At 51.0% G+C, this 27,882-nt stretch overlaps 1 long non-coding RNA gene across 3 annotated transcripts; it reads right to left on the bottom strand.

Moving 5' to 3' along the window:
- Positions 1-84: 84 nt before the first annotated feature.
- LOC121817655 (uncharacterized) lies at positions 85-27,882 on the bottom strand. 3 transcript variants are annotated; one of them, XR_009598070.1, is made up of 4 exons: positions 18,345-27,882; positions 17,635-17,669; positions 7,410-15,339; positions 85-6,086 (listed from the first exon to the last, which is right to left on the bottom strand). It is a non-coding gene; the product is annotated as an uncharacterized LOC121817655 (long non-coding RNA). The 3 variants fall into 3 exon arrangements; XR_006057708.2 differs by having other exon boundaries at positions 17,635-27,882; XR_009598069.1 differs by having other exon boundaries at positions 7,410-17,669.

The following is a 27,882-nucleotide window of genomic DNA, read 5'->3' as shown; positions in this document are numbered from 1 at the left end:
AGAGGCAGAAGGCTGGTTTCTTGTTCGGTGGGAAATATGTCTCGAAGGAAATATGGAAAAAACTGTCCAATTACACAGGACAAATCCAGCTAAACATTTGAAATTTATTAAAATTTTGGCGAAAATAGCGAAACAAATATATACAACCCCATTTTTCCAGAAATGCTTAAGGACTTAAGACAGTTGTTCAATATCTCACATTTGTGAACTGCATCACAACCAACAGAGTAAAAGAACTACCTTTAAAGTAAGTGTATTAGGTTGGTGCAAAAGTAATTGTGATTTCAGACCATGAATTTTAAATCGTTATCAGTCACTCTTTGCAACCCCAGGGACTGCAGCACGCCAGGCCTCCCTGTCCATCACCAACTCCTGGAGCTTGCTTAAACTCATGTCCATCAAGTCAGTGATGCCATCCAACCATCTCATCCTCTGTCAGCCCCTTCTCCTGCCTTCAGTCTTTCCCAGCTTTTCCAATCACTCAGTTCAGGTGGCCAAAGTATTGGAGTTTCAGCTTTAGCATCAGTCCTTCCAATGAACACTTAGGACTGATCTCCTTGCAGTCCGAGGGACTCTCAAGAATCTTCTCCAACAGCACGGTTCAAAAGCATCAATTCTTCAGCACTCAGCCTTCTTTATGGTCCAACTCTCACATCCATACCTGACTACTGGAAAATCCATAGCCTTGACCAGATGGACCTTTGTCGGCAAAGTAACGTCTCTGCTTTTGAATACGCTGTCTAGGCTGATCATAGCTTTTCTTCCAAGGAGCAATAAATAGTTATAGTTAATATTTCTGTAGCATAAAAATACATGTTTTGGGATCTGATGAACGCTTGGAAAATAGCTTCTGCCTCCCGCTGGTTGTGGAAATGCTTTCTCTGCAGAAAGTCGCTGAGCTGCTTGAAGAGGCAGAGTCTGTTGGTGAGAGGCAGGTGAATATGGTGAGGGAGGCAAAACTCCACAGCCCAGTCGCTCAGCTCCCGAAGCACTGCTTGTGAGACGTGGTCGGGCGTCGCTGGGGAGACCTGGGCCCTTTCTGTTGACTGACGGTGGCTTGTGTTGCAGTTGTTGGTGTATTTCCAACAGGTCTGCTGAGCCTGCTTCTCAGGTGGAATGGTTTCACTGGGATTCTGAAAGCTGTCGTGGCTCAGAGGGGCAGCAGACCACCAGTGACCTGACCTATTTTTGGTGCAAGTGTGACTCTGGAAAGTGCTCTGGAGCTTCTCCTCAGTCCAGCCACTGAGCTGGTCATTGCCAGTTGAATAAAATCCGCTTTTCACCGCCCGTCACAATCCAACTGAGACGTGGTTCTTAGGTTTTGCATACAGTAAGAGAAGACAGACAAGGCTTAAGAATGACCATTTATAAAAAATTGTTTGGTCACCTCACGAGGCACCCACTTAGCCTTTTTACCTCTTCAATTTGCTTCAAATGCCAAATGACCGTAGCACAGTTGGCGCTTGAGTTCTGTGGCAGATTCTTACGTAGTTGTTAGCGGATCAGCGTGGATGATGGCCGTCCATTGCTCATTGTCAGCTTCTGACGGTTGGCCACTGCACTCCGTATTCAAGGCTCTCGTCTCCTTTGCAAACGAACCCCTGCTGCAGTGTATGTTCATTAGCCGTTCCTGGCCCAAACGCGCTGTAGACGTTGCGAGCTGTCGCCACTGCTTTCTGACCCACTTTGAACCTGAATAAGAAAATTGCTGGAATTTGCTTTTTGTCTAACATCATTTCCCTAGTCTCAGACAAATATGAAATACACGGCAGTCAGTCATTAGCAGAAAAACAAAGCAAGAAATGATATATAACATAACCGCATCTAGGATGTATTCCAGTATCAAACGACAAATTTCAGCAAAGCTGCTGCTGCTGCTCAGTCGCTTCAGTCGTGTCCGACGCTGTGCGGCCCCACAGACGGCAGCCCACCAGGCTCCCCCGTCCCTGGGATTCTCCAGGCAAGAGCGCTGGAGTGGGTTGCCATCTCCTTCTCCAGTGCATGAAAGTGAACAGTGAAGGTGAAGTCGCTCAGTCATGTCCGACTCTTAGCGACCCCATGGACTGCAGCCCACCAGGCTTCTCCGTCCATGGGATTTTCCAGGCAGGAGCACTGGAGTGGGCGCCACTGCCTTCTCTGTTCCAACAATGCAAAAGCCGCAGTTATGTTTGCACCCACCTAATATGTTTTGGTTCTCAATTTGCAACTGAAATGTGCGCTGATGGGGCCTCCGCCAGCACAGTGAGCCCACGAGCAGTGCGTGGGCCCAGCAGCCCGCCCCCCGGAGGACTGGGGCCGCGGCTCCAGTGTGGAATTCCACAGAGCAAGCTCCAGTGACATTGTTACCGCTGTATTTTTTGAGGGGGGCAGGGGAAATCGTGATTTCTGACACCAAAGATCCTACTGTTAAACCATCAAGGGATAGAAATTAAAACGGTTTAATTTTTGCTGCCTTTAAGTGTGAAATCCAGAGTATAATTTTAGCATTTTAAAGAAGTATGTTATCCCTCCACTCCGCACCTAGTACTTTAAAAAAGGTTTAGAAAAAGCACGAGAGTTTTCAACGGCAGTGCATCTGCGGCGTGCTTTAAACCCCGTGTTAGCTTCTCAGCAGCAGTTCTGAGGCTGCTCCCTATGATCTTCTCTCTCAGCTGAGGCTTCGGCCAGTCCTCACCTGGTGGGTCAGCGGTACCAGTTCTGCAGAAACAAGGGTTGCAGAAGTTTGGGGATGCACACGCTCAGAGCCTCAGGCACTACCTACATTCCACCGTTCTGTCAACGAAGTGTAAAAGAGTTTTAATTCTGCATAATTATTTCATTACGTGCAATGAAAGCAAGTAAAAAGACGATGCTTATTTTGGACTTAAAGACACTCTTTACAGTGCGTTGCTTTTATTAAGCGGCTGCGCCAGAAGGGGTGACGGTGGACTCAGGAGTGGGGAGTGCAGCTGCCCGGGGCCACACCGGGGACACAGAGCCATCGAGGCTGCTGGGTGGGTGGCAGACGCGGCCACGTGGGTGGAGGCCCGGGGGATGGCAGGGGGGGAGGAGGGCTGGCAGGAGAGGCTGCACCTGACGACTCCTCTTGGGTGTGAGTGTCTGGTCTCTAAGCTGGAAGGCAGGCTCAGACCTGAATAAAGACGTCTGTGTTAGTCACGGCCTCAAGGCCTGCTTCCAGCTGGCTTCTCACCTGAGCAGCGACACCCAGGGCCCTGCTCCCCGGAGCAGAAGCTGGGGCCCCTGCTTGGAGCCCCAGGCAGTCTGTGCTGAGGAAGGAGGGTATCCCTGCTTCTCAGAGGCATGGCGGCCACCGAGCTCCGACAGCAAGCAGGTATGATTCTGCAGACGCGGGGCCCTGTGCGCCGTAGCTGACCTCGTCCTGGAAGGTGTACAGGTGGCGGCCGTAGCAATGATTCTTGGCTGGGTGCCCGCGTGTGCAGGGTCTTCCTGCTGGTCCAGGCTGCCCACGCTCACCTCACCCTTCTGCCTCCCGCCCACACATGCCCTGCGAGGCTGCAGGCTGGCCCAAGGCTTGCTGTTCACCCTGCAGGCCTCCGGCGTCTTGGCCCTCCGGGTGGACCGGTCGAACACACAGGAGGAGCTGTTGTAGGGCCCGTGAGGACAGCGCTGCATGAAGGACGAGGACCTGTCAGCGGCGAGGGGCCCTTCCTCCCGCCCCGCCGGCCCCGGATGAAGCGGCTCGCCGTCTCCAGACGTCAGACAGGAAAGGCTGATGGCCAGGAGAGAACCGTGCTGAGACTGCCCCGCTGAGCCCCGTACACAGTCGCATCAGCAAGCACAGACACAGCAGAATCAAAGGGCGGACAGTGACGAGCCTGCACTTTCAATTCTATCGGTGTGTTTTTGAAAAAGGTAAAAACCTCGACTTTCTCCCTAGAATGTCTCCCATCTTCAGTGAATTCAGGGTCTCCTCAGCTGCACCGGGGGTGCTGAATCCACTGTGGGTTTTCAGGACGCAGCTCGCGTCCCGAGCAGTAGCCGGGGTCCCCTCCCAGTGTGGCGGCCACATGAGTGCCGTGCGCACGGCGCGGGCCGGCCCCCTCCTGCACGGTGTACATGCCGCTGCGCGTGCCTCTGGAAGCAGGATTCTCGGAGCGCCAGGCTCTCTCGTTTCCGGGGGCATGTGTACACTGCCCTTCCTACGCGTGCCTGCCCGTCTGCACCTGTGAGCTCTGGTTTCAGGGGTTTTAACCCAGGGGAACCCTGGGCCCTGGCGCCCTGGGAAGGGCAAGTCCTCCGTTGCCCTGCATGCCCTCAGCGGGTCTGCTGAGAAAGCGCTTCGTGAGGGCTCTGGGCCTGGGCCCGTCGCAGGCCCCAGCTGTGTGTTCCACCTTCTGAAGCCGGGCGGACCTCGAGCTCTAAGTGTTGCTGTGACGCCAAGCGCGCCAGGAGGGCTGCCCCACCTGGCCTGGGGCTCCCCTCAGGGCTCTGATGGTGCCCAGGCTGCTGTGCGAGGCCTGAGGGCGGAGTCCTGTCTCTGCCCCGGGTACCACACCGTCCACCCGCCGCTGGCACCACGTGGGGCACGTCAGCCTGTGAAGAGCAGGCGCCCATACCTGACACGTCTGTGCCCCATGTGCCTGGAGCGGCCCGCGGGGCGTGCTCCCCACATCAACACACGCACACACACACACAGCCGTACTGGGGCTCACCAATGCTGGGGACGTGGTCCACCCCAGCCCGAGGTCTCTCACACACGCGTCTCCCTTGGGGCCTGTCTAACGCAGATGGGTGCCTTCTACAGATCCCAAGGGTCTCCGTCTCAAGAGCCAACCTCTGCGGGTCCAGTCACGGCTCCTCCCGCCGGGGCTCCTGGGTCCTGGGTCCTGCAGAGGCCCCGAGGCCAGTGCCGTGCCCTCTTCACTCCCCCTCCCTCTTCACACGCAAGGGATGGCGGCGTCGCGGCCGGCAGTCCCCGGGTCTGTGCTGCAGGGCGCCTCAGGACGGCTGGCAGCCCCTCACCACCACAGGGAGGCCCTCAGTTCGGATACATGCACAAGCTCCACGTGGCACACAGCCCATCCCAGGCCCACGGCAGCGTCTCCTCCCATCCCAGGCCCACGGCAGCGTCTCCTCCCATCCCAGGCCCACGGCCGCGTCTCCTCCCATCCCAGGCCCACGGCCGCGTCTCCTCCCATCCCAGGCCCACGGCCGCGTCTCCTCCCATCCCAGGCCCACGGCCGCGTCTCCTCCCATCCCAGGCCCACGGCAGCAGAGGCTTCAAACGTTATCAAACACAGACCTCTAGGCAGAACCAGTGCGGCTGTCACTTCTAAGGCACGTGCCCACAGACGACCAGAGGCATAGAGACGGCTGTAGCCCCGGCAGAGAGGGGCGTCCCGCCAGCCCCGCACTGCCGTCCACGCACGCAGCATTCTCGGGTCTCGTCCTCCACTCGTCCCCAAGGCAAAGGCCATCCCACCCGCCCACATGACCTTCCTCACCTCCTCCTTTCACTCCTCTTGGAAATAATACAAAATAAGAAATTGTCATCCTCTAAGCATTTCAGACACAGCCAGCGTGAACCTAGCGCTGTGCTTGCTGTTCAGACACGGATGGAATCGCAGGCACGGCGAGAAATGTGCCCAGACCCCGTTTCCACTCGGGCGGCCGGGCCTGCGCCAGCCCTGGCGCTGGAGGCCTGGGTCCCCACGCCGGCCTCACCTGGTGGGGCCACTCCAGCAGCACTCAGTCATCGAAGATGCGGTCATTTTCGCAGAGTGGACACGGCTTGCTTCGCAGGTGCTCGTGGACCTTAATGGAAGCGCAGGAAGGTCGGGGCGGTGGCCCCCAAGGCCTCGCCCGGTGGGTCTTGATGGGCCGGTGGCCCCCAAAGCCTCGCCCGGTGGGTCTTGATGGGCCGGTGGCCCCCAAGGCCTCGCCCGGTGGGTCTCAATGGGCCGGCGCTCCGTGTCGAGGCCCCACACCTCCATCTGACAGGCAGTCCTGGCTCATCCCGTACCGACCGCTGCGGCTGAATTTCACGTCGGACACGGAGGAGATGATTTCTGAGAAGGACCTACTGCTGGGCTCTTCCAAAACCGGAAAACACAGTGTCTCCACTTCTGTTTAAAAGCCAGAGAACAACCCACTTTGCAGTGCAAGTGAGGCCCCCGGGCTCACCGGGCCCTGGCCTGAAACCTGGAGAGCCACCGGGCACCCCGCAGACGCCCTGCACAGCCTGTGGCTCCCGGGGGCCAGGGTGTGGTATGCACCGGCCGGCAGGCTCCACGCCGGGCACCACAAGAGGCCAACATGGGCCCAGGGCCCTCTGACTCCCGAGCCACGGGTCCTGCAGGGCCAGCCCTCGGCTGAGGACGGCGGGACTGCGGCCACTCCCACCTGCCACCGCCCGTCAGGAGAGGGGTTTCCTTCAGCGTTCGATGGGCAAGACTCACTGCAGCAAAACCCACCTACTACCTTCAGAAAGATTCTGAAGGCTTCCCGGGCAGAACTTTCTTTCCCCAGCACTTTTGCTTTATCAGCAATAACTCAAGTGCCTGTCTTACCCCCCACCCGCCCGTGCGCCAGACCCCAGCGCCTGTCCTGGCTCAGGGAGCTGTGAGCAAGGAGCTCTGTACTTGCTTTCATTTTCAGCTGCTGCTTTTTTTAAAAATATATGTATTACAAAGAACCTATATGTTTACTGACTCTGCATCTGAAGTTCATCCTAAGCAACCTAGCGGCAATACTGAGCGTTTACTGAGTGTTTACTCACATATATAACTTGGCTGACAAATAAAACCATTCTTGGAATCTAAGCCTGTTTACTCAAGAGTGTTGTCTTGAAGACACAGGCCAAATGTGCAGGCTCTGCTGGAGCTGACCCACTTTACAGCGGGAGACGCTCTGGACGGACTGACCGATACACACTGACTTCACTGCAGGACAGAGCGTCCAGAACAGGACAATCCACGGCACTCTGGGCCGGGATGCCGTCAGCGCTCAGCGCCCAGAGGCATGCCGGCAGAGTTCCCAGGACACACACCCTGTCATGACACACAGACTTCTTGGTTTTCTACAAAGTAGGGCCTGTTCCTTACGAGTAAAAATAACAAACCCAAAGCTCTTTTCCCCCAGAAGGACCTCAAGGCTCAGTGGGCTAAAGCCTGGACTTTCCTGAGGGAACTGGCTTCCAGGCCAGCAAAGCTTTGCAGGGACAGAGCCCATCCCAGGCGCAGAGACAGCCTTCGGCCTCAGCAGAGGTCCCCGTGCACAGAGGGGCTGGCCGGGGTGACCTGCAGGCCCCACCGCGGGTACCCAGGAAGCAGGGCCTCCGTGCAGGCAGGCACGCAGGCGACAGGAGGCACCGCGAGGTCTCTGGAGGTGGTGAGCGCCTGGACAAGGCGGGCTCTGAATGCGAGGTGCCTGAGTTCGCCAGCACTTACCCTTGGCGTGCCGGCAGCGGGGGCGGGGGACCGCGTGTCCCAGGGGCAGACGGCCTTGTGCTGCTGCTGTAGACGCTGCCCTGGAGGGGGTCGGCCTCCGCCGTGGACGAGCACGCTGCCCTGGAAGGGGTCGGCCTCCGCCGCGGACGAGCACGCTGCCCTGGAGGGGGACAGGCTCCGCCGTGGACGTAGCAGGCAGCACTGGTAGTGATCAGGCTCCACTGTAGATGGGCTTGCGGCACTGGAGGGGGTCGGCCTCCGCTGTGGATGAGCAGGCAACACTGGAGGGGGTCGGGCTCTGCCACTGTGACCACCTCCGTCAGCTCCTCCATGTTGGCTGGCTTCTGTCCATGATGTCTGGAAGCGCATGGTTAAGGCAGGGCTCGCAGGCAGGAGGTTTAAGAGCTTAGGTGTTTGAAGGAGGCGATTACAGGCACTGTAATCTGCTACGTAAGAAGATGTACGTTAATGGACTAATCAGATCCAGCAACGCCTGGGGAGAGGGGGCTGCCTTCACCTCATTGTGACTGCTAGCCTTCTATGAAAGACTTTCAAAGCAACATAACACACATTAAAAGGAAGAAAAGCGGCCAAGTGCCCACTGCACTCGAGTCCCACATGAACAGCCACGAAATGGCGCAGACGCAGGAGCATTGCCAGACTCCAAAGGATCCCGACAGGGTCGAGGTATCCGATGTCAAGAGCGTGTTCTAAGCTATCAGAGCAAGGTCACATGGCAGGCTGCCAAACAGACACTGCTTGACTGAGAACACGAGGAGTGGACCCGGCTGTGGGTCCGGCCAGGCGTGCAGGAACGGACGAGGAGGCTGACATACCCGGTGACCCCGCAGCAGCGTCTGCAGCCGTCAGACAGCACGCGCAGGGCCCTGAAGCACTGGAGCATGAATCTGCCCAGCACTCGGCTGCAGGCATCGCCAGGTGCCAAGCAGAGTGGGGACCAGGCCAGCCCAGAATCGGGCCGAGAGGCCAGTGGGTTCCGGAGGACTGGTCAGCACAGGCCTTTGAGGACGCCCCCCCCGCTGGGGGAGGAACCACCCCTAAAATGAGACAATGGTGACCCAGCTCAGGAGAGAGCTTGCCAAGGGGCATGGTTGGGCACTGGCTGAAAGTCAAGCGGGAGGCGAGGAGCCACAGGGCACCAGCTCGCCCCTGTGAGTGGATTCAAGGCACAAGAGTGCCAGCAGACCCCAGGAAGCGCATGCCAGTTCCCAGCTTTATGAGCCTGGTCACAAGACGGGCATCTGAATCCTGATGGGGGGATAGAATCTTTACGACAACCACGATAGATGCTACTGCATAAACAAACCCTTCACGCATGACAGTCCTCACAGATTACTGAGAGGAAACAATAGAGGACACAAAGCGTCACAGAAATGGACATCAGGTAACAGACGGCATCCTCACTCACCAATAATCGAAGAAGTGAGGCCAGTCTGGTTTCACAGAACCGGAAAGTAACTTTCTCAAGAGCTCTGATGTTCTGCTGAAAACACTCACCGTCTGCGGGGAGCACCCAGTCACACAGGCGGCTGGGGAGTCCAAGTGCAGAGGCTGGACAAGATGAGCTCATACGAAGTTTTCTCCTTGGATGAAGACAATTTCCACGAGAAACCTGTAATTATCCAGCATCCACTTTCTGGCTCTGGAGCCCAGAGTCCGTACGGGTTCATGGGTCCCTGGCACATCAGCATTTCTCTAGACTGGGCTGTCTTGCTACTCGATACAGAGTAGAAATTTAGGAAATTAATTTCGAGAGAAAGCAAAAACGGAGAACTGGCTCTAGAAGGCCGCTGCCCAACTTAAAATCCACGCCTGGCGTCACTTTAAAGACAAACCTGATGCTTACGTGACAGAGACAGACGTGCATTCCTCTGTGTGGTGACCGGTCAGCTTCTGGACAAAGCAGCGTCACTGCGAGCGCCAGCGAAAGTCTCAGGTCTGGGGAGTCACTGCCTTTGATAAGGATGGCATCGTCACCCAGTGGGACGCTGAGATTTCTGACACGGCCAGCACAGAGATCTGGACAGCCGCTCGGGGAGGGTAAAGCCACAGGAAGAAAGAGCAAAGCCCAGACCGCAAAGGCCTCGGGTGTTCAGAGGCAAGCACTTCAGGCAGAGGAGGTGGACCTGGGTTTATGACACAGATTTCTGATCGGGAAGGACACCCAGGTTGGGCTTCAGGGGAATCCACTTTCTCTGGGGTTCAGCTTTGCTGAGCACAGACCGATCGGACAAAGCCTTGGGTCTGGTCTTCTGAGAGGCTGGTGTGAGCGTGTTTTCTGACCAGAAGTAGACTCTTCATCTTAGTCAGCTGCTGCAGAGACTCTCCTCTCTGGCTGCTCCGTGGAAGGGTCGGAGCACAAGAGACCTGCGGCTGGGGCCTGCTCAAAGCGGGTGTCCTACCTCTGCATTACAGAGGAAAAGAGCATTCAAAGACATGCGGTGTAAACAGCTGTGATACACAACTTACCTACTAATGGAAGATAGACCCCGAAGTTGAAACGACTTGAAGAACGTCCCAGAAAGGGGGCCACAAAGTAACGGAACTCTTGAGTGAAAGTGGCAGTGGCTCAGCCGTGTCCGGCTCTCTGCAGCCCCATGGACTACGGAGCCCATGGGATGCTCCAGGCCAGAACATGGGAGTGGGCGGCCTTTCCTTCTCCAGGGGATCTTCCCAACCCAGGTCTCCCGCCTTGCAGGCAGATTCTTTACTAGCTGAGCCACAAGTGAAGCCCAGCTCTTAAAGATCTGCACAAACATATATTTGTTAATTTACGATATCCTTCCTAAAAATAAGTTCTTACTTAGATGAGATGGTTGGATAGAATCACTGACTCAATAGACATGAATCTGGGCAAACTTCAGGAGATACTGAGGACAGAGAAGCCTGGAGTGCTTCTGTTCCTGGGGTCACAAAGAATCAGACGTGACTTAGCGACTGAAGAGCAGCAAGAATGTACTGAATTCTGCCAGCTGGGTTGTTTTTTTTTTTAATCTTCAGGAAGCCTTGGGAAAGAATAAAGCTTTTTGTTAGAAGTGTCACCTTTTAAATTAAATTATGTGAAATAACCAAATATGCTTAAATGAAACCAAAATAGTCTTATTGGACTAAAAGGGATGAAAAATGTATGTCACTTATACCCAGGGGGTGCACAATATTATATAATTAATGGTATCCAGCTCTGCCAGTGATTCTCACACTTAATTAAAATGGTGTGAATCTTTTAAGAGAAATTCCATGACAGCCAGCAGTGAGAAAAATTATTTTCATTAAGCTATGTAAATATGTATGAGTTTAAAATTAGAAATATCCACTGTAGCTTTTAGGAGAGCTCTAAAATCAAAATAAACAAACTAAATACTAACAAAATAATACCACCAATAAAATTTTAATTTCCAAAATGAATTTAATCTGATTACAGAAGCCAGGTAAAAGCAAACTATAGTTATTAAAATGTGAGGTGGCAAATGATGGTCTCAAGATTTAAAATATTTCTCCTATATGTAAGGCGCATCAGAAAAACAATGAGATTACGACATTTCTTTAAACGTGGAGATTCCCAGGTCAGTGCAAGTGGCTGTTAACAAAGCCAGAAACAGCCCCCACGGTTAATAAAGCGATGTCTGTGTACAAACGCACTGGCGCACGCAGGCCCCGAAGGCCCCCTTCCAACAATCGCTACGAACAGGCTTATCATTTTGCTTGTTTCACACCTAGTTGCAAACACTAGAGCTTCAGTAATAGACGTGTTCATGGGCATCTATCTTGTTGTTATAGATACCTGGGGCAGAACTAAAACTCGGAAAAGCAGGGTTAACGAATACAAACTACTACACACAAAACAGGGAAGAGCAGGATTTACTGTGTAGCACACCTATAGCCAGTATCTCGCATCTTATAGTAATGACCTAGAATGGAAAATAATCTGGGAAAAAATACACAGAACTGAATGACTTTGCTGTACATCTGAAACTAACATGGGATTGTAAATCAACTAGACTCCAAGAAACAAAACCCAAAACCCTCAAGATCAAAAACCTTACCATGTCAAGGGTGACAAGTGGCAGTCTCAACAGTATGTGTTCATAAGCAGCAGGAAGAGGAACCTTTCTCCATCGTTATAATGCTAGTCTTTCCCTCCTCTTAACTGGCCTTTGTATCATCACAAACGGCGCCTCCGCAGCGTGGAACATTAATACAAGGCAGTGCAGAATAGAAGCCAGAGCCCCTCTGTGCTGCAAACCCGAGCCCTCAGCCCCGGGTCCCCAGACGCCAGCCACCCAGCGCCTTCCCGACATTTGCACCCCCGCAGTTTACACGGGGTCACTGACCTGTGCACTGCCTCTCACCCAACTCGCCCAGCATTCCACAAGCTGCTTTCCGACAGGCACGGGCCCCTTAACCCACAGCATGGGTGTGGCACACAGCGTTTGATCACATCATGACTGTGGCACACGTAAGCTTTTCCAGATATTACATTGCTGCAATGCACAACTCTAAATATGTCTTCATGAAATGCTGACATATTCCGGTAACGAAGCCATATGCTCCCAACCCTTGCTTAAAGTTTGACAGATAACATGAAACTGCCCTCCAGAAAAATGAGTTCAAGATACTCTTTCCAGAAAGTGAAAGTCGCTCAATCGTTTCCGACTCTCCAACCCCACGGCCTACACATGGACTACACGTCCATGGGATTCTCCAGGCCAGAATACCGGAGCGGGCGGCCGTGCCCTTCTCCCGAGGGCCTTCCACACACAGGGACTGAACCCAGGTCTCCCACATCGCAGGCGGATTCTTTACCTGCTGAGCCACCAGGGAAGCCCGAGAACCCTGGAGTGGGTAGCCTATCCCTTCTCCAGCAGTTCTTCCTGACCCAGGAATCGAACTGAGGTCTCTTGCATTGCAGGCAGATTCTTTACTAGCTGAGCTACCAGGGAAGCCCACTCTTTCCAGAAATGTAAAGCAAAAATAAAACCTCATCACTGCTTTAATGAAAATGTTTATGCTCATTAATGCCCTTTCTTTGATGATCTGTATTAACTTTCTCACCCCTTTTAAAAAGTGAATGACATGCTTACAGATATGGTTAAAAATGAGGACTCATCATTTCTTTTTTTCACCTAAATTTTCCACATCTTTCTCAGGGAACTTACTACCTCTGGGGAAGGTACCCTCATGACTCACTAAGAAGCCACCATGTATTAAGGTACTTCCTATGAGCCAGCATTCTACTAAGCGCAGCTCAAGATGCAGAATTCACACCCCTGCATTTCAGCTGTGGCTTCGGCTTTCCTGGTGGCTCAGACGGTAAAGCGTCTGCCTGCAGTGCGGGAGACCTGGGTTCGATTCCTGGGTCAGGAAGATCCCCTGGAGAAGGAAATGGCAATCCACTCCAGCACTCTTGCCTGGAAAATCCCATTGACGGAGGAGCCTGATAGGCTACAGTCCATGGGGTTGCAAAGAGTTGGACACGACTGAGCGACTTCACTTTCACTTTTCCATCTCTGGAGAGCTAGACGAAATGGGCTGGAGTCTGTTTCCAGCCTCAGTGACGTCCTCACCAGGTGCCCTGAAGGTCCCAGGCTCTCCTATTTCCATGGTCGCCCCTGACCTCCTGCTACTGTGAGTCGCTCTTGGTCCACGCATTGTCCCTCTTCTGCACCGTTAACTGACCCAAACAAGCATCTCAGCTTTTTCTTAATTCCCAACAGCAGCAACAAAAAAAATCCACTTTTACAAGACATATATACAGTATCGTTGAAAAATTAAAAATCAAAAAATATTCAGAGATTACTCTTTATAATGCATAAAAAGCTTTTAAATAAAGATTTTTTAAAAACTCAGCAGAAAAATGGACAAGAGATACAATCTGACAATTCATGGAAGGAATGGAAATAGATCTCAATTGTGTAACTGTAAGGAAATGCAAATTACAACATTAAAGTTGACATTAAAATAGCAACGATGAACAAGACGGAGGTTCTCGGCATGCGCAGTGAAGGTTTAGGTGAGCAGCGTCTCTGGAGCACAACCCGGGCCACGCGGAGGGGTAACGCCCAAGGCCTGAGTGAGTGTCCTGAGTCGGAAGACAGACATGCCTGCAGGGCAGATGGAGGGACTGTCTCTTTAATACAGCAACTTCTGTAACAGCAAAATCTGGAACCCAGTCACAGAGGGCTTGTTAAATAAATCAGTAATTCATCCAACTAAATACTGTGGAACCATCAGAAAAGGTCCAATTGGGCTATGCAAGAAAGCATAGCTTTTTAAACCATTTTTAACCATGAAAATCCATGAAATCAGAAGGTGCTTGCTTCTTGGAAGGAAAGCTATGACAAACCTAGCCGTGTATTAAAAAGCAGAGACATCACTTTGCCAACAAACATCTGTATAGTCAAAGCTATGGCTTTTCCAGTAGTCATGTACAGATGTGAGAGTTGCACCATAAAGACGGCTGAGCACTGGAGAACTGATGCTTTTGAACTGTGGTGTTAGAGAAGAATCCCGAGAGTACCTTGGACAGTAAGAAGATCAAACCAGTCACTCCTACAGGAAATCAACCCTGAATATTCATTGGAAGGACGGATGCTGAAGTTCCAATATTTTGGCCACCTGAAGCTAAGAGCTGACTCACCGGAAAAGACCTGGATGCTGGGAAAGATTGAAAGCAGGAGGAGAAGAGGGTGGCACAGGAGGAGATAGCTGGATAGCATTAATGGACACGACTGAGCAAACTCCGGGAGACTGTGAAGGATGGAGGAGCCTGGTATGCTGCAGTCCAGGGCGGGTCACAAAGAGTCAGACATGACTGAGTGGCTGAGCAGCAGCAGCAGCAGCAGCTGGGTTCTGGCCCCAGAACAGCTGGGCTGGAACCCTGGCCTCGGCACCACCAGCCGTGTGTCCCGGGCCAGTGACCACACCTTCTGAGATCCACAGTGGGCGCCTGTACACACAGCATCAGGAGCCCTCGCAGCTCCAGGGGCCGCGTGCAGGGCGGGTGGGGAGAGGGCACGCAGAGCTCAGAAGCAAGCCCGGCACCGCACACCTCACATCACCCACTGGGGACGCAGACGGGCAGCAGTGGAACGCCACCAAGAGCAGGATGCACAGTGTGCAAGGGACTTGGGAACCGCAGCTCACACACACCAGCCCCTGAAGCAAAAGCGCCCAGAGGCACGCTAACAGGAAGTGGTCTAAAACATGCCTGCACCCTGCTCAGGGTGGTCACCTCTGGGGAGGGATGACGGGAACGCTTGCTATCACTTTTTACCCCTGCATCATTTGAGTTACTTTAAATAATGAACGCACCGCTTTGGTATTCTGAGACAAAACCAACAAATTCCAGGAAAGATGAGAGGCAACAGATAATCTCGAAACCTGCCCTGTTCTGTTCTTCCTATTGCTGGAGGCTAGCTTTAAAGCAGTCATTCTCAAAGTGTGGTCTGTGGACCCCTGGGGGTTCCCCAGAAGCTCTCGGAGGTCTACGAGGGCAAAACGCTTTCCATAACACTGTGAACCCCGCCTCTGCCGTCTCCACTGTGTTGTCAGCTGCACGAACCACGAAAAGCAGCAGTGGCTGGAGCTGGCGTCCAGCACAGGCCATAGTCCTGCTGTTCACCTCACCCACGGCACCAAGAAAGGGAAGAAGCCAGTTTTACTCAGGAACATCCTTGACGACCTGTCAAGCGAGTCGATTTTCTCAATCCCAGTGCCTGAGTGTGAGGCTTCTCAGGGTCTCTGTGGTCCTACAGTCCCAGTGCCTGAGCGTGAGGCTTCTCAGGGTCTGTGGTCCTTCGTGAGACATGCACGCAGCGTGTCTGCTGCGTCCCGGGCGCCGCGATGGGCTCGAGGGGGAGTCGAGGCGTGGCTGCGGCGCTGCAGTCACTGTTCACAGAGCGCGACTCGTCTGAAACAACGGAACAACGGCGCTTATTCAGACTTTGACATCTGGCGAAAATTTTCTTAAAAACGAACAAAGTGAGCTACTCTCTACACAGAAACTGGACAGGGTTTGCTGCTGCTGATAAAATCCAAGCTTTTGAGAGAATCAGAACTCTTGCAAAGTGTTTCGACTATTACTACTTTGACAGCTTCCCACTTTTAAGACTTTTCTGATGAGATCAGTATTCATTTTCTCGATCTTGGACAATGAAATATATCAACGTTTAGAAGATGTGAAGTACTCTTGCTTGGAGAATCCCAGGGATGGAGGAGCCTGGTGGGCTGCAGTCCATGGGGTTGCTAAGAGTCGGACACGACTGAGCGACTTCACTTTCGCTTTTCACTTTCATGCATTGGAGAAGGAAATGGCAACCCACTCCAGCATTCTTGCCTGGAGAATCCCAGGGATGGGGGAGCCTGATGGGAGGCCGTCTATGGGGTCACACAGAGTCGGACACGACTGAAGCGACTTAGCAGCAGCAGAAGATGTGGCTGAATACCAACACATCCAAAGACTAACTTAAACAAGCCATCACCTGCCCACTTGTGTTGTGGTGCTGGTACTAAAGGGGAGCCTTAGGGACTCCCTTGCCAGAACAGTGGCTAAGACGCCCCACTTCCATTGCAGGGGACATACGCTCAGTCCCTGGTGGGGCAGCTAAGATCCTGTACGCCATGCAGCACGGTCAAAATACAAAACAAGCAAACACACACAGTGGGAAACCCATAATCACACGAGAAAGCTGTTAAATCATCCCTCCCTTTTCTAACGACATGTAAGGATGAGGCCAAATTCTCACGCATTTCAATAAAACAACTGTTAACAAACAGTGCAGAAGCAGATCCGGGAGCCCAGCTGCACCCTGTTAAGCCCACACTCAAAGCGCTTGCGCTGTGTAAGACAGAGGCACTGTTCTCTTTCGAGAAAGCTGTTTTTCACTAAAATATGTTAAGATGTAATAGCTTATCACAGTGAAATAGTAAATATTTTCAGTTGTCCTAATTTCCAACACAGTAAATATTGATAGATATAACCCTCATGGTCTTCAAAAATTACTGAGAATATAAAACCAAGAGGTTTTTGAACCAAAAGGCTTTGAGAACCACTGGCTTAGCACAGGGCAGGCAACCACCACCTGAAATCAAAACCTGGCCCTTGCCGGTCGGTACATACTGGTCTCGGCCCACGGCCCCACCCTCGCTGCTCTGGGCTCAGGGCACTCATGCCCCTGGGGCCTGCGGCTGCTTTCCTGAGGCATAGCTGAACTGAGCAGATGAGACACAGACCAGACAGGCCTGCAAAGTCTGGAAGACTTACGCTTGGGCACTTTAAAAAGAACTGAAAACCTTCTGAGTTAGAGTAAGCCCGCATTCCCAGCCTTTACTGCTGCAGTAACGCAGCCCTAAGCATTTCGGCCTCCACCCTCACCCCATCACCACCCATTTTCCAAAGGCCAGAGTGACCTTCCAAAAAGCTGATGTTGCGCCTCTCCTTGGCATCTGAAAGGTCCTCAGCACGGAACTCCAGGCGCCCCCTCCCACCTCGGGCCCTCCGCTCCTGCCAAACCCTCCAGGTCCTGCTGCCCGGAATACACCCACCTCACCCTCTCTGATTTCCACTCCAAGCCCTCACCCTGGGTGCTCTCCTTCTCCCGACACCCGGACTCCCTTTCACTCCCCACCCGAGTCTGTGTACCGGCACACGGGTGCCTTCCCTTCGCGCACCCTGCCCTCAGTGTGGGGCAAGGGCCCATCTGCTGGCCAGTCCGTCTGAACGGAGTTTCCGAGGTGGACACTGGGTCTCTCCATCCCAACACAAGCAGCCCTTCATGACTCCGCTGCGAACTGTGCAGCTGAACCAAGCTAGAAGTCAGCCCCCATAACACCCTTCGTTCTCCCAGGCCGGCTTCCTGGAGTAAGTTATCAGGTAACAGAGTGAGTTATGGAGAAGGAAACGGCCACCCACTCCAGTATTCTTGCCTGGAGAATCCCATGGACAGAGGAGCCTGTGGGCTACAGTCCATGGGGCTGTTAAGAGTCGGACACGACTCAGCGTCACCACCAGAGTAAGTTGTTCTCCTATGCAAGAGGGTCTCTTAAAAAAAAAATCAACATTTTCCTGTCATCAAAAAGAACACAACAAATGTCCAGGGTGTGGAGAAACGGGAGCCCCCGTGTCCTGTTGGGTGGGAATGTGAACTGGGGCAGCCGCTGTGGAAAACAGCATGGAGGAGTCTCAAAAAGCCACAGGTGGGCTCACCTCGTGGTCCGGCAATCCCACCACTGGGCACACACCTGAAAAGGACAAAGACATACATTAACGTGAAAAGATACATGCGCCCTAATGCTCACGGCAGCGTCACTACAATAGAGAAGAAATGGAAGCAACCAAGTGTCCACTCATAGGCGCACGGACAAAGATGACGTGGTGCATGCTTGCAGTGGCGATGACTTGGCCACGAAGAAGGCGGGTCTGCCGTCTGCAGCGACACAGATGGCCTTGGAGGGGACTGTGCTTAGTGAAAAGTCAGACGGTCACTGCACGTCATCATTTATACGTGGAATCCAAAAGCCACAAGCGAATGAAGGGGGCAAAATGAAGGAGCTAACAGAACAAAGCAGAGGTCACGGGGGGACCTGGGGGGGGCGAGAGGCACAAGCTGTGCGGTGTAAGCCAGCCTCAAGGGTGCACTGTGCAATCTGGGGAGTACAGTGAACGTTTAGTAATGACTGTAAACGGAAAGTAACCTTTAAAAACTGTATTAAAAACTGTTTTTAAAGACACCAGCATCTTCACAGTTATCAGTTACTGTGAGCCATTTGCCGAAGCTCTCCCTGCGTTCTCTGGAATCTAACAAGCCTGTAAGGGTCACCGGAAACAGCACCCCTGTTGTTACTCACGAGGAACAGACGGCAGGTAACCTGCCAGGTTAGCACAAAGCTAGTCAGAAAGCCGAAAGGGATTCATACCAAAGTCTGTATCTTGATTAACACCAGGTAGAAGAGCAAGCCGAACCTGTAAGATAAAACTGGAGAACAAGCAGGACACAGCCAAGGCCAAACACCGCGACCTGCTAAGTGACAGGAAGGTCAGGCTCGGAGACAGAACACTGGGTGCGAAGAGTGGCTGGGCAGTGGCTCGCTGAGGTGAGATGGGTCCAGTCTGAAGTGGCTCGCTGAGATGAGATGGATCGAGTCTGAGATGCATTCAGATGGATGAGCAGGTGTGGAGGGAGGACAGGAAGCTAAAGCAGTACAGAAATCTGCCACTTCAGTTTTTTTTTTTTTTTTGCCACCCCACTTGGCTTGCAGGATCTTAGTTCGCCGACCAGGGATTAAACCTGAGCCCCCAGCAATGAAAGCCTGGAATGTCAACCACTAGACCACCAGGGAATTCCCGAGAAATTCCCCACTTTTTGAAAGCTTGCTGTATATTATTTTACTTTAACAAAAGACCTGCGTCAATAACCTGTCCTTGCTAACTGAAAGATACCCAAAGATTTTCACTTTAGCAAAAAAAAACAAAAACAAAAAAAAACCCTTCAGCAACTGTTTTGCAGAAAGTGATCACACAGACAGCGAACCCTGAGCAGCCGGGGCTCGGCAAGCTCCATCTCCAGGAACCACACTCAGCACCTCAGCGTCAGGCCGGCGGAGCTCTGGACTGTGTCTGAGTGTCTGGGTTCCACCTCGGCTTCTCTGTGCTTCCATCAGCAACATGTGTCTTAAGCAACTGCCTCTTCCCTTCACACCACTTCAGCTTACAGAAGTCTTTGCAGATAGGATGGGCTCTGTAGACAGGCTCTTCCAGAGAGGATGGCAGGGGAAACAGGTATTCTACACTGGGTAAGAAACAGGAGCCAAGAGCAAGCGAGGGGAAAGATCATTAAATAATAACAAAAAAAGAGGTCAGGCCCCATGGAAGGGACCTGGGTGAGTGGAACGGGAGGTCAGGAAAAAATAAGAAACTGCTACTTTCACGTTTAAAAATAGGTACAACCAAACCCAAACACCTTAAAATACATGAGAATTAATGAACAGCTGGACCTAACACTCCAACACCACCTTACAAGTTCAAAAGCACTGCACTGTTTTATCTCAACAAAAATCTTATTATGTGATTTCCAGATAAGCAAGCTGAAGTCTAGAAAGGGCCTACAAACTTGATAAATAGCAGACACAAACTGAACCCAGAACTTCCCATCAAAACAAGAGATTTTAAAAGTCAAGGGATACGATCTGCCCCTGCCATGAACCATGCGAACCTGCACCTGATTATGTAACTCGGATCTGTCCAGCTTCCTGGCGGCACAGCCTGACTGCAGACATGACAACGAGCTGTGCTCAGCAGGCGCGGCGAACGCATCCATCTTAAGGAAACCATCTGTCTCTGATTTCCTAAAGGCAGAATCTCCTAAATGAAACTGCAAGAATGTTACCAGATTGTTTTCTTGTTTGATGGCCTTCCCTACAAGATGCTTTCCTGAAGGCTCTTTTTAGTGACACAGGTATAAATATTAAGTAAATGGGAATTCTAAAATGGAAGGTAGACACCAGACTGAAAACGATTCAAACAATCAGATAAGGTGTCCCACTGTGACTTAAAAAAAAAAAAAAGATGAATGATAAAGACTGCATCTGTTTTTTCTTTCCACAGGAAACAACTCAATGCTCCAGAAATAATGACCTTGACTGAAAACGCATGCAGCATCTCCTCTCATTTTAATGTCTGTGAAATCACGTGTCTAACAGTCAGTGAAACATACTGAACATCCCTGCTATTGATGCCCAAATGCTCTTAGTTTTTGTTATCCTTCCCCAATTTAAATGTTTCTTTCTTTCATAATATCCATGGAAACCCATTTAGGAAGGCTGGCCATACCAGATTACCCAGATACCCATATGATTTACACAACTTCCCAGACTCAAGCTTGAGTTTAGCAGATGAACCTTTAATTTTGTTAAGCACTATTTCCTCAGAAAAAGATTAATGCCTAATTCAAAGGAACAGATTAGATTATGGATTAAGAAACTGATTATACAAAAAAAATGTTTAAATCTGGGTAACAGTTCATAGAGTTTTGCCAAGAGAATGCACTGGTCATAGCAAACACCCTCTTCCAACAACACAAGAGAAGACTTGTGGACATCACCAGAGGGTCAACACTGAAATCAGACTAATTATATTCTTTGCAGCCAAAGATGGAGAAGCTCTATACAGTCAGCAAAAACAAGACTGGGAACTGACTGTGGCTCAGATCATGAACTTCTTATTGCCAAATTCAGACTTAAATTGAAGAAAGTGGGGGAAAACCACTAGACCATTCAGATATGACCTAAATCAAATCCCTTACAGTGGAGGTGAAAAATAGATTTAAGGGAGTAGATCTGATAGAGTGCCTGATGAACTATGGATGGATGTTCATATAAATAAGGGTTTGTGGCGTTGTACAGAAGACAGGGATCAAGACCATTCCCAAGAAAAAGAAATGCAAAAAAGCAAAATGGCTGTCTGAGGAGGCCTTACAAATAACTGTGAAAAGAAGAGCATAGAAAAGCAAAGGAGAAAAGGAAAGATATTCCCATTTGAATGCAGAGTTCCAAAGAACAGCAAGGAGAGACAAGAAAGCCTTTCTCAGCAACAATGCAAAGAAATAGAGGAAAACAATAGAATAGGAAACACTAGAGATCTCAAGAAAATTAAAGATACCAAGGGAACATTTCATGCAAAGATGGGCTCGATAAAGGACAGAAATGGTATGGACCTAACAGAAGCAGAAAATATTAAGAAGAGGTGGCAAGAATACACAGAATTGTGCAAAAAGGATCTTCAGGACCCAGATAATCACGATGGTGTGATCACTCACCTAGAGCCAGACATTCTGGAAGTCAAGTGGGCCTTAGGAAGCATCACTACAAAGCTAGTGGAGGTGATGGAATTCCAGTTGAGCTATTTCAAATCCTGAAAGATGATGCTGTGAAAGTGCTGTACTCAATATGTCAGCAAATCTGGAAAACTCAGCAGTGGCCACAGGATTGGAAAAGGTCAGTTTTCATTCCAATCTCTAAGGAAGGCTATGCCAAAGAATGCTCAAACTACCACACAATTGCACTCATCTCACATGCTAGTAAAGTAATGCTCAAAATTCTCCAAGCCAGGGTTCAACAATACATGAACTATGAACTTCCATATGTTCAAGCTGGTTTTAGAGAAGGCAGAGGAACCAGAGATCAAATTGCCGACATCTGCTGGATCATCAAGAAAGCAAGGGAGTTCCAGAAAAACATCTATTTCTGCTTTACTGACTATCCCAAAGCCTTTGACTTGTGGAACATAACAAACTGGATCACAATAAACTGAAAATTCTGAAAGCGATGGGATACCAGACCACCTGATTTGCCTCTTGAGAAATCTATATGCCGGTCTGGAAGCAACAGTTAGAACTGGACATGGAACAGATTGGTTCCAAATTGGGAAAGGAGTACGTCAAGGCTGTATATTGTCACCCTGCTTATTTAACTTATATGCCAAGTATATCATGAGAAATGCTGGGCTGGATGAAGCAAAAGCTGGAATCAAGATTGCCGGGAGAAATATCAATAACCTCAGATATGCAGATGAAACCATCCTTATGGCAGAAAGTGAATAACTAAAGAGCCTCTTGATGAAACTGAAAAAGGTGGCTTAAAGCTCAACATTCAGAAAACTAAGATTATGGCAACCGGTTCCATCACTTCATGGCAAATAGATGGGGAAACAGTGGAGACAGTGTCAGACCATTTTGGCGGGCTCCAAAATCACTGCAGATGTGACTGCAGCAACGAAATTAAAAGACGCTTACTCCTTGGAAGGAAAGTTATGACCAACCTAGACAGCATATTAAAAAGCAGAGACATTACTTTGCCAACTAGGGTCCGTCTAGTCAAGGCTATGGTTTTTTCAGTGGTCATGTATGGATGTGAAAGTTGGACTATACAGAAAGCTGAGCACTGAAGAATTAATGCTTTTGAACTGTGATGTTGGACAAGACTCTTGAGAGTCCCTTGGACTGCAAGGAGATCCAACCAGTCCATCCTAAAGGAGATTAGTCCTGGGTGTTCATCAGAAGGACTGATGTTGAAGCTGAAACTCCAATACTGTGGCCAACTGGTGCAAAGAACTGACTCATCTGAAAAGACCATGATGCTGGGAAAGATTGAAGGCGGGAGGATAAGGGGATGACAGAGGATAAGATGGTTGGATGGCATTACCAACTCAATGGACATGGGTTTGGGTGAACGCCGGGAGCTGGTGATGGGCAGGGAGGCCTGGCGTGCTGCAGTCCATGGGGGTTGCAAAGAGCTGGACACGACTGAGCGACTTAACTGAACTGAACCAGTTCATGACAAGCCCCTCCTCTCTTTCCCACTGTTCCTCCAGGAAATCAGGAAAAGCAGTGAACACACAGAAGCACGGAGCCAGAGCTTCCCTGCAGGAGGGTGGCCGTGGTCCTGTGAGAGGCCATCTTGACACCTGACGTGTCCGTGTTGTGTCCTCCCAGGACTTTGAGAATGGCCTCTCGGAAACCCTTGTTACTCATCTCACATCATTGTGAGAAGCACCTCCTTTAAAGACATCTCATTTTCATTTTCTTTCAGAGGTCACTTTCTGCAATTCTTGCTGAGGAGATCTCTCCCGAGCTTTTGAAGGATAGGGCAATCGCAAAGCTGGGCAGCCACATCCCACAGCGGGGGCTTCATCAGTGCTGGCCACAGACGGCCGCTGACTCAGGCCAGCAGGCGTGGGCTCGGGAGCCAGCTGGCTAGCTGTAAACCCCGGCCTGGCCACCCTGCCGACCAAGTGCCCTGCCCCCGGGCCTTGGCTTCTGCGTCTACAGCTGGGAAGAGCAAGAGGCCCTCCCCCAAGGTGTGAAGGCTGCACAAATGGACACAAGGCCCTTGCAGCAAGCTCTGGGTGTGAGAGACTCGACGACCCTGGGTTGGGTCTTCTACAGCAGGGGTCTCCACCCTCCAGGTCGTGGACCGGCACCTCCTGTCAGACCCGTGGTGGCATCAGGTTAGAAACGAAGCGCACAGTAAATGGAACATGCTTGGATCACCCTGACCCCACCCCCACCCCGGTCTGCAGAAACACTGTTTTCTACAAAACCAGCCTTTGCTGCCAAAAAAGCTTGGGGACTCGGCTCTATAAGGTGGTGGGGCAGGGAAGGGGGCACCTAGCCCTCCAGCTTCAAGCAGAGCGCTCGCTGCTGGAGACGGACAAGCGAAGAACCGGAACACGTGCTGCCGCTGCTGCTGCTGCTGCTGCTGCGTCGCATCAGTCGTGTCCGACTCTGTGCGACCCCACAGACGGCAGCCCACCAGGCTCCCTGTCCCTGGGATTCTCCAGGCAAGAACACTGGAGTGGGTTGCCATTTCCTTCTCCAATGCATGAAAGTGAAAAGCGAAGGTGAAGTCGCTCAGTCGTGTCTGACTCTTCGAGACCCCGTGGACTTCAGCCCACCAGGCTCCTCCGTCCATGGGATTTTCCGGGCTAGAGGACTGGAGTGGGGTGCCATTGCCTTCTCTGGGTAACACAGGGGACACCTGCAAAAGACCTCTGTGCGGTGAGAGTGGCCCAATGGAAGGGAGAGTGCTGGGAGGCGGTGAGTAGCACCACGTGGGAAGAATCTGCCCCAGTACCAAACAGCTTCCCAAGAGCAGTCGCTGTCTAGGGCCTAAGGACCTGGAGCAGGAGCTGACAGCTCTCCTCACTTCCTTCTGGAAGCCTCCCCGGCTTTGTTACTGTGATGCTTCTCAGCTGCTCCACCTTCAGGCTGGCCTAGCACCAGGGCCAGCTTGCTGCAGGGAAGGAGGCAGGGCAGCCTCCAGGGACCATCACTCACGTGTCCCGGCACCAGCAGCAGACACTGACTACGTCCTGAGTCCACCTCTATCCCTGCCTGAGGGGAGCACAACAGCTGGCCGGACCCACAAACAATACCCTGTTATTTAAAAAGAAAGAAAGCCACCATCAAATCTTACACATTATAATACTTTCTTCAGGAGTCTCCAAAAATTAACAGTTTTAAAAACAGAAAGGAAATCAAAAGCTTCTCTCCACTGTACTGACCCTGCAGCCTTCAGAAGTCAGGGGAGCCCACGCCACCCCATGCCTTCACGCTCACTCACTCAGCTCAGGAGCGGCCCACCTCAGCCTCCCCTTCTCATCCCCAGCGCAGCGCAAAGCAGAATGACCTCCGGACTCTAAGGTTACCAGAGCACTCTTCAAAGTGGAGCTTGGAGTAGAACAAAACCTCAAGGAACAAAACACTCACCAGCCACAAATCTGAACAAATAAATTCACTGCACCTCTAGTCCGAAAGTCCAACGATCAGTGTACAATCAGTTCAGTTCAGTTCAGTCGCTCAGTCATGTCCGACTCTTGGCGACCCCATGAATTGCAGCACGCCAGGCCTCCCTGTCCATCACCAACTCCTGGAGTTCACTCAGACTCGCGTCCATCGAGTCCGTGATGCCATCCAGCCATCTCATCCTCTGTCGTCCCCTTCTCCTCCTGCCCCCAATCCCTCCCAGCATCAGTCTTTTCCAATGAGTCAACTCTTCGCATGAGGTGGCCATAGTACTGGAGTTTCAGCTTTAGCATCATTCCTTCCAAAGAAACCCCAGGGTTGATCTCCTTCAGATGGACAGTGTACAATCACCTCCCTTAAACTACGAATCTGCCATTCTTCTGAGAAACATGTATGAGGGTCGAGACGCCAGTTCGAACCCCGTATGGAAGAACTGACTGGTTCAGGATGGAGGAAGGAGAAACAAGGCTGCTTACTGTCACCCTGTTCAACTTACACGCAGAGCACCTCACGCAAAATGCCAGACTGCATGAGCTACAAGCTGGAATCAAGACTGCCAGGAGAAATATCAACAACCCCAGATATTTGGACAATACCACTCTAATGGCAGAAAGGGAAGAGGAACTAAAGAGCCTCTTGATGAGTGTGAAGGAAGACAGTGAAAAAGCCAATTTAAAACTCAATATTAAAAAAAACCTAAGATCATGGCATCTGGTCCCATCACTTCGTGGCAAACAGAAGGGGAAAAGGTGGAAGCAGTGACAGACTTCCTCTTCTAAAATCACCGCAGATGGTGACTGGAGCCATGGAGATTAGAAAACGACTGCTTCTTGGCAGGAAAGCTGCGGCAAATCCAGACGGTGTGTCAAAAAGCAGAGCTACCACTTTGCCAACAAAGACCCGTCTAGTCAGCGCTACGGTCTTTCCATTAGTCATGTATGGAAAGGACAGGTGGACAATAAAGGCAAAGCACCGAAGAACTGGCGCTTTAGAACTCTAGTGCTGGAGAAGTTTCTTGAGAGCAAGGAGATCAAACCAGTCAGTCTCAAAAGAAATCAACTTGAATACTCTTTGGAGGGGCTGAAGCAGAAGCTTCAACACGTTGGCCACCTGATGCGAACAGCTGACTCACTGGAAAAGACCCTGATGCTGGGAAAGACGGAAGGCAGAGGAGAAGAGGGCGACAGAGGGTGAGATGGTTGGATGGCATCACCGAGTCCCTGGACATGAACTTGGGCAGACTCTGGGAGATGGCGAGGGACAGAGAAGCCAAGCGTACTCTGAACAACAATCAACATTTCTTCACCAAGGTTGAGTCTGGGCACAACCAGCTTCAGGACCGACTTGGCTTCTTAATTCTGGTTGCTTAACAATCACGCCATTTTACTTTTCTTCCTTTCTCATGGACTTTCAAGATAATGATACAATTTAAACAGTGTCACACCTGTTTGATAAAACGATGAGTGTCATCAATGTTAACCCTGAAGGATCACTAAAACCGAAGTATTATGTGGAGTAAAACAGAAAGCTTTGAATACATACAACAACCAAAAATTACCACAAAGTGATCTAAGAAAATAGATAACTCAAAATATCAAACTTTTAGATATATTCAAAATTTTAGTTAAAGTACAGATTTAAAATTGGGAAAAAAGTTCTGAGTTTAGTTCGGAGAACAAAATATTTTTGTCAAGATGTTTAAAAGTAAAAATACCATTTTTCAAAGTATAACATCAACACTTAAAACAGACCGTTTTAGTTAGACTTAAATTTTAATTCACTCAGGTTATCAACTAAACCTTCTTGTAAAAAGGGAAGAAACTAGAAGTTAAGACAGACAGTAAGCCCTGCCACCTCTCTAGCCATAAACCAACAGGTTTTGCTTTACTCCCAAAAGCAATTTTCAGTAAGCTGAAGTTACCCAAAGAGAAAAAGGAGTATGTCAAGGCTGTATATTGTCACCCTGCTTCTTTAACTTCTATGCAGAGTACATCATGAGAAATGCTGGGCTGGAAGAAGCACAAGCTGAAATCAACATTGCCAGGAGAAATATCAATAACCTCAGATATGCAGATGACACCACCCTTGTTGCAGAAAGTGAAGAGGAGCTAAAAGCCTCTTGATGAAAGTGAAAGAGGAGAGTGAAAAAGTTGACTTAAAGCTCAACATTCAGAGAACTAAGATCATGGCATCTGGTCCCATCACTTCATGGGAAATAGATGGGGAAACAGTGGAAACAGTGTCAGACTTTATTTTGGGGGGCTCCAAAATCACTGCAGATGTTGATTCCAGCCATGAAATTAAGATACTTACTCCTTGGAAGGAAAGTTATGACCAACCTAGATAGCATATTCAAAAGCAGAGACATTACTTTGCCAACAAAGGTCTGTCTAGTCAAGGCTATGGTTTTTCCTGTGGTCATGTATGGATGTGAGAGTTGGACTGTGAAGAAGGCTGAGCGCCGAAGAATTGATGCTTTTGAAGTGTGGTGATGGAGAAGACTCTTGAGAGTCCCTTGGACTGCAAGGAGATCCAACCAGTCTATTCTAAAGGAGATCAGTCCTGGGTGTTCTTTGGAAGGACTGATGCTAAAGATGAAACTCTAATACTTTGGCCACCTCATTCGAAGAGTTGACTCACTGGGAAAGACTCTGATGCTGGGAGGGATTGGGGGCAGGAGGAGGACAGGATGACAGAGGATGAGATGGCTGGATGGCATCACTGACTTGATGGACATGAATCTGGGTCAACTCCAGGAGCTGGTGATGGACAGGGAGGCCTGGTGTGCTGCGATTCATGGGGTCGAAAAGAGTCGGACACGACTGAGCGACTGAACTGAACTGAAGGGTCCCTAGCTGAGTAGCGTGATCACACACAACACAGTCACTACAGTACAAACCGCGCCCCCTGCGCACCACGGGAGGGTCTGAGACGACACACACGGCGGCGGGAAGCGCCCTGCGCCCTGCAGCTCTGCGCCGGGACTAGGGGAAAGACCGCCCGGCTTCGAGTGGCCCCATAAGGTGCAGCAGTGCGGCCTGCAGTCGGCACTTTCCGCCGCCTCACTGGAGGAGGGACGGCCAGGAAACCGGGGCGAGCGGTCCAGCGCAGGCGGCAGCCACCCGCAGCGGGGAGGGCCGGGGCCCGCTCGGGCT

This window comes from Ovis aries, chromosome 22 (assembly GCF_016772045.2).
Source record: "Ovis aries strain OAR_USU_Benz2616 breed Rambouillet chromosome 22, ARS-UI_Ramb_v3.0, whole genome shotgun sequence".
Classification (NCBI taxonomy): domain Eukaryota; kingdom Metazoa; phylum Chordata; class Mammalia; order Artiodactyla; family Bovidae; genus Ovis; species Ovis aries.
This window is presented reverse-complemented; position numbering and strand designations above follow the sequence as displayed.